Below are 7209 nucleotides of genomic sequence, written 5' to 3' on the forward strand. Positions count from 1 at the left end.
TGGAAAATACTTACCATAATCTTTACCAATCTAATACTCTAGGCAAAACATCCTTTATAGACCATTCCACTGTGTTTTTGCAATCCAGTTAAAATGGCACTTGCAAGGAATTGTCAAGAACAATACAAACTCAATTTTGAAAAATCAAATTTTTAGAGTGTCACTTCTGTTATGCTATGATGAATTTACATTATCCACTAGGTTTTCTTCATGTATTAGTTGCATTCTGAATGTGCAGGAGTTGTCTGTGTATATACATTTGTATATTTTCATTTACATCTATATATGCACACACCATGTATGTACACATACTGCCTTAAAGTATTGGGGAAGATGAGCTGGATTCAGGAGATGGGAATCTTTTACCATTACTGACGGCAAAGCATTGATTCTTCATTAACCTGTCCATGAGTCTGTTGTGTTGCCAGCAGTCTGATCTTAAGTATAAATACTTCACTGTATGCTAAAACATGGATTTGCAATTGGGAATAAGTTCTTGAATGTGAAGAAATCCTGATTCTTAATTCAAAGGCTCCTTGGAATCTGTATTATGGTTTCAATTTATCTTTTTTACTGTTTAAGTCATCCTGGCATAAATATGTTGCAATGTCATAATAACTGCTTTGTGTGGAGACATCAGCTATGAATCCTGTGGAGTTTTTCCCCTGCTGAGGATTAAATATATGATATCTCAGTATTGCATTATACCCAAATTTAAACAGCTCAGAGGCCAAGTATTGAGCAGATGCCTCAAGTTGAAAGAAATTATGCAGGAATAATAAGCGTTTATTTTTTATCAAAACAAGTGAGGTTTAGTGGGAAAAGAAATAAGATCGACTGAATACTAATTCTGTCCCTTTATCACTGAAATTACTGCTGATTAACCTTTATTGATTTTTCTCCTTGAAGCTGTTATTTCTCCCTGTTCCATGCACCCCCACTAATAAATAGGGTACCTTACGGTAATTTAAGGTTGAACAATTTATTGGAATTTCGTGAGTAACTGAATTAGACTTGCACATGGGATATCTAAAATATGAGCATGAGGTATAAGATGGATACATCTGTCATAAAGAGACCAGAAACACTGGCTTTTGATCAAGAACTGACGACCATCTGAACAGAAATAAAAAATGATGCTGTGAAGACATTTTCGTGAGTCACAATGTCAGATTCTGAAAAGAGTGAAAACATGGGAACTTGTGCAGAATAAGCTTGCTTAGAAAAGAGAACATATACACAGGTTACTTTTTAAAATCTAGAAATATGTGCAATACTTCACTCAAAGCGGTTGGATAAACATCTGTGTGATCACAGCATCCTCTATTCCCATTTTATGTGCATTTGGTAAGGGTAGGTCAGCAAAACTGCCTGGTTTTGCTGGTGTGATTGGTGTTACTCCTTTTGTGCTGCTTCTTGCCTGGTGGAACTCCAGGTGCTCGCTGCGTCTGAAAAACTCACAGGTATAATAGTTAACAAGATATTTAAATAAAAAAGTATTGGCTGCTATTAGCAGTGCAGTTCTGAACCTCTTTGCATCCAATGTGACATCTGATAAAATCTCCCTTTTCACATGAAACTACTAAAATTTAGGCTGTGTTATTGTTGTTTCACTGGTGTGTTTTTTTCTGGGAAGTACTTCAACAACCTTTTTCTGTCTGTTCTTAGAAATCTTCGTCTTGTGCTTTAAAAAACAGGTGCAATATCCTCAGAGTTTGAACCTGGTCTGTCTTAATGCCATGGGGATGTCAGTGTATCTCACTGTCTGTTTCAGAGAAATAATCAGTGTGCGAGTTGCTTGAACTGCTAGCTGTTCCATCGGGAAGTGGGGAAAAAGTAAAGTCAGCTTATTTTTAATAGGGTCACTGTGTCTGTTTACGTGGCTGCTGCCTCTGAGCTCTGTGTCATTCACCATACTGGAAGGTCTTGGGTGCCCAAACAATGGGAACTGTGGGCTAGTTAGCACAACATCTCACTCTGTGAACCCATCTGATGTGCCTACGCAGGTTTTAGTGCTCTTAATTAGCTAATGTCACAAATCTCTGTTTTCTGTGATAGCAGAAATAAGTTGCAAACTGACTGCAGTATCTGCTTTGGAAGGAAAGAGCACAAAGTAGATTCTTGAGATACACTTCTATATCAAATGTGATTCATACCATGACAAATCATTTATGTGTTTTCAAGTTGATTCATGTTTGCTATTAATGAATTCCCACAGTTCAAATTTTCTAGTGGAATTATTCACAGACCTGTTGGTAGATATATAAAAACATTAATTCAGAACTGGAGAGACCTGGCACTTCTCATTAGTATTTAATTTTTGATTGGTTACTCAGTCTTTATTTATGTGAACTGAATTTCTTGAAACCTATAAAAAATAGTTCAGTTTGCAACTCTCGAGTGCTACCGGCTAAGAAAGCGAAACTTTGCCTACTAAGTACTGGCAGTGGAAAAAGTCAACAAGGCCAGAGAGGGCTACTGAGTACTTCAAAAGCATCCTGTTAAAAGCAACCTCCCAATGCACAGGGAGCACAGCTGCTTAAATCCTACTGCTTCTGGATGTTTCTTGAGCTTAGCAGCCATCATCATTCCTAAGCAATGTTACAGAGGAAGAAGCAGCTTGCAGAACCCACCCCATACTGCCTTTCAGCTCCACAGAGTTTCTGACTGTGAAGTTAAAACAGTAATGTATTTCTACCAATAACGTCCAGCTGTTGCTTTACGCTCAGAATTTTCATCTGAAATGCTGCTGTGTGGAGTCCCACATGACAAGTTGCAGAAACTGCTGAAGGACAAGGTGAATCGAGTCAGTTTGCAGAAGTGAAACCTATTCAGCTGCCTTCAGATATTGCTGAATGAGAAAAACGGCCAGTACTTTATCTCCATACAGACTCATGGATAGTGGCAGATGCTGTATGAGGCAACAGCATACGATATCTCTCTCCTACAGCAACAGGAGCAGACTAACTGGCAGTGCAGAGGTAAACCCTTCTGGGCTGCTGAATTATGGGAAGATGTTGCTGCTCAGGTAGAGAACCTGGTTGTAAAACTAAGTCACGTAGATGCACGTGTACCCAAGAATCCAGCCACTGAAGAACATCAAAGCAATGAGCAGGTGGATCAGGCTGCTGAGATGGAAGTGGCTCAGGTGGGTCTGGACTGGCTCTGTAAGGGGGAATTATATATAGCTCACTGGGCCCATAATACTTCATATATAAGTGTATATATATATACTATATATGAGGCTGTCAAGGAAGAAATGCAACATATAGATGGGTTCATGATCGAGGGGCACTACTGTACAGGCTGTCCATGAATGTGAAACATATGCTGCAAGCAAGCAAGCCAAGCAGCTAGAGCCTCTCTGGTATGGAGGACAGTGGCTGAAATACAAATATGGGGAGGCCTGGTGAATTGATTATCACACTCCAACAAACCTGCCAAGGCAAACACCATCTGCTTACAGTGGTGGAAGCAGCCACCAGATGGCTGGAAACATATCCCGTGCCCCATGCCACTGCCTGGAACACTATCCTGGGCCTTGAACAGCAAGCCTTGGGGCAGCATGGCACCCTAGAAAGAACTGAGGCAGACAATGGGACTCATTTCCAAAACAACCTCATAGACACTTGGGCCAAAGAACATGGCATTGAGTGGGTATATCAGATCCCCTGTCATGCACCAGCCTCCAAGAAAATCTAACGATACAGTGGACTGTTAAGGACTACACTGAGAGCAATGGCTGCTCAAACATTTAAACATTAGGATGCACATTTAGCAAAAGCCACCTGATTAGTCAATGGTAGGGGATCTGCTCATCAAGCTGGCTCTGCCCAATCAAAGCTTTTACATACTACAGAAAGGGATAAAATCCCTGTAGTGCCTGTTAAGAATATACTAAGGAAGATGATCTGGGTTATTCCTGCTTCAGGCAAAAGCAAACCCATCTGTAGGGTTAATTTTGCTCAAGTACCTGGGTGCATTTGGTGTGTAATGCGGATAGGGAAATCTGATGTGTGCCTCAAAGGAATTCTTAATACAAAAAGAATGGTTTTCAAGACTTAGCCATGCAAAAGCTTCTAAAATTTTAGGCAGATGTTAAATTTCTCCATGCGTGTTCTCCCTGGGTAATATCCTCTTTAGTAATCCTGGGTCAATGTGCAGCTGTCCTAGGTAAGAAGAAATTTCTGATTGCTGTGGAAATAAAATTGGCTCCTACAGCTCAGTCAACTAGAATATTCCCTTACAAGCTACATAATGCTTCTTAAACAACAGTAACAAAAAGGTATTTTGAAATAATGTACAACTGTCACACCTTGGGACATTTGATGGAACTGGATTTAGTGGATCCCAACTTTTCCCTGATTTGGGGAAACCAAGAGGAATCAAAGTTGCTGTTAGAGTAAGTGAGCCCTAACTGTGTGTGTATGTAAATGTTCTATGCAAACTATGTGCATAGTATGTAATGTATGTATAAAATATAAAATAACCTGCAAATGTATTAACAAAACTAATTCTAGGTCTGCTGGGCTTCTATTCCCATTTGTGGTTTATTATGATGCAAGCATGAAATGAGGCTTATAAAAGTTTTGTGCTAATTAATACATGATAACCACTTCCAAATTAACATCTGGTTTTTACTGTGCTAAAACCAAACAGAATGGATTTCCTTTAAAACATTTCTTTGCTGCCAATTTTTAAGCTTTTGGAGATTTTCCTTGCAGTGGGTGCCACATGGGATATATAGAAGTAAATAGCTGGAAATTGTTGGCTTCTTTTTCCAAGTGTTTAATTCAGAAACCATGGGACTTCTAATCTTATTGTTTTATGATTTACCAATTGTTTGAGTAGCTGTTGTTACCTTCATATTGCTGCAGCAGCATTCTGGAGTCAGAAGTGCATGGATTGTGTTTACATGCATTTGTGTTTGTATGCATTTCATGTCACTACAGAATATAAACCCATAAAAAGGAGATGTGAACGTAGATAAAAGCAAGAAGAGTAGTGAGATTCAGGAACACCTTAAGGCGGTCTTTCCTTTTTAGATATAGTTTCTTGATGAGGTGCTGTCTTTGGTCTTGCAAAGTAGATGTTGAAGGTGAGAAAGGACTATGTTGCAGATATAGGATAACTGAATCCAACCTAGGTGCGTCAAGTAGCGTTCTCCTGGAAACCATCAGAGTTTCTCTCAGGTACTCATTACTGTTTAAAAGGTATCATCACTATGTATCCAAGGTTTCTCAATCCCTGGGATTTTATTGATGGGTTCAATGCATAGAAGTATCTAGATGAACCCTACCCCATCTGCTTTACAGCGCTTTGCTGATTGACTGTCCTGTTGTATTTACCACAGTTTCTGGAAAAGTGCATACTGCTGTGTTTTTCAGGAAATCAGACCTATTTATTTATTTTTTTTTTTAAAGAGTAGGAGGGTAGCTCTCTAGTGGGCTGCTGGCATGGCCTGGAGAGATACAAGCTTATGGTCTACTACCATGAGTAATTCTGCTTTTTCTTAGAAATATTGGTCATAGAAGTTGACAAAGCATGTATAGCAAATGCTTCGTTTAGAAAATCATACTGCTTACAGCTGTCTGTACAATGAAAGTGCACTTTCCACAACTGAAGAAATTAATGAAGGACACAAACCAAACCCTGCAGTGATCACATGGAGTCCACCTAGTTGTCATTGTTCTACATGAAGCATGAAAATAGGATACTGTGTTAGGAGAATAAAGAGCTGGTGATGGATACTCACCAAGAAGTTAAGGTAACTGAATGGTATCTGCTTAAAAGAATCCTGCAAGGTCTGTTGTGGAGATCATCAGGGACAGCAAGAGAGGGAGAATCACTGAGAAGGGTTAAAGTTCAGAAACTTTCAAAATTCTGTAAAATCCCTGACAGCTGCTAAGTGACCACAGTTGATGAGAACATGCTATCACAGATCCCTTGCCTTCTATTTTGAGGAAAAGTCTATGGTTTTACACATATGCCTTCTCACACTGTTCTAAATCACTTACTGTGTCTTACAGCACATGGTAAAAGTGTTGTTGTCGGAACCATGATAAGTTTTTATTGCTTTAAGTTGAATTTGCAGTATATTCTGTATACTATATTATTTTTTAATATATTGGAGAGTGATCCACTGGCAGAGAAATGGCAGTACTTAATAAATACACTGTGGTGGCTTTCACTATTTTTAGTGATTTCTTAGTATCTCAGCAATGTAGGTGATTTCTCTTTGGGGGAAATGTCAGAGATAGCACAGGACTTTCCTAGTAGGACGCTGGGTAAGAGTGTGTAGGTGTATGGAAGATCATGTACAACTACCACAAGAATTGTTGCAGTCATGTGGCAGGTTTTGATATGCCTCTAGGAATTTCTGTATTTGTAAAATGTATGCCAGCGAATTTGTCCATAGGCAAGAGGAAGATGACAACTTCATTACCTAAATGTGGTGTTTCTTTGAGAAACTTCATAACTATTTAGATTTTCAAAAATTGCAGAGAAGGGAATTTCCCTGAATATTTATACATAAGTGAAAATGGAAAAGGTGTGTATAAAAAATGCATACATAGAAGAAGCCAGCAATAAACTTTAATTTCTAAATAGTGAAAACATTGTGATACACTTGGAACTTTTATCACAAAAAACTGTGACTTACCTTTCCTCTTGAGAGCCTTATGAAGAACCCTGTTTTGTTACTTGAAATGCTGGAAGACCAGAGATGATAATTCTTGCCTCCACATTGGAAAGATTTGTTTTCAGCTTTGGACAGCAAGGGATCCTTGCAGTGGTTTAATATTTTCACAGTGATTGTTTTCCAGGGAATGTAAAAAGAGAGACCGGCGGTGAGAGAAAGAAGAAGAGTTTAGTAGGAGGGGGTGATGGAAAGAATGAAACAAAAGAACAGATGGAGAATGCTGTTCAACACTACCCATTGGTGTGGAGCTCATTTTTACCCTACTCTGGAATGGGCTTCTTGTTTCAGCAGGCACTTCTTTCACACATGTTTCCTAGTTATGGACCGCCTTACAAGTTTTTCACCAGCCCAGACTTGAAGCTTGTCTATACTTTTGCCTGTCTCTTGGATAATCGACCTCAACTGGTTGGAACATTCCATGATGTTACCAAATATTTTATTTCTTTTTTTCTTTTTTTTTTTTTCTTTACCCTCAAGCTCAATAGTTAATAGTTAAAAGTTAAAAGTTA

Source organism: Falco punctatus (assembly GCF_963210335.1).
Source record: "Falco punctatus genome assembly, chromosome: 3".
Lineage (NCBI taxonomy): Eukaryota > Metazoa > Chordata > Aves > Falconiformes > Falconidae > Falco > Falco punctatus.